The sequence below is a fragment of the Penaeus monodon genome, chromosome 29 (genome assembly GCF_015228065.2).
Source record: "Penaeus monodon isolate SGIC_2016 chromosome 29, NSTDA_Pmon_1, whole genome shotgun sequence".
Classification (NCBI taxonomy): domain Eukaryota; kingdom Metazoa; phylum Arthropoda; class Malacostraca; order Decapoda; family Penaeidae; genus Penaeus; species Penaeus monodon.
The window spans coordinates 31,697,564-31,697,998 of record NC_051414.1 but is presented as its reverse complement, the minus strand read 5'-3'; positions in this window follow the sequence as shown (position 1 = coordinate 31,697,998).

The following is a 435-nucleotide window of genomic DNA, read 5'->3' as shown; positions in this document are numbered from 1 at the left end:
ATTTGCCGATTTGCCTCGAAAACAAATGATCGTTTAGAATTTTTGTCTTTTTTCCTCTAAAACAGTTAGAAAAAAATATGAAATTAATACCAAAGTGAAAAGTTTTATGGCATTAATCCAGGAAATGTAATACGCACATTATATTTTTTCTTTATAATTTCTGAAAATATAAGCGTAGAATCCAACCCACTCAATAAAAAAGGAATGTGTTTAAACGTTTAAATTAGGTGAAAATTTTGTCTTATAAAGCAAATTAACTGTCAAGATTACGCAATCGTTCGCTATGACGTCTAGTCTATATCTAACTATTCCGAGTACGAGGCAAGTTTCGAATAAAGTTTTCCTATTACTGAAACATGAAAGCAGGTCAATGAAAGGCAAGCTAAGAAATAGGCAACCATTTAAACTGAACGTTAAGCTACAGGGACAATGCGC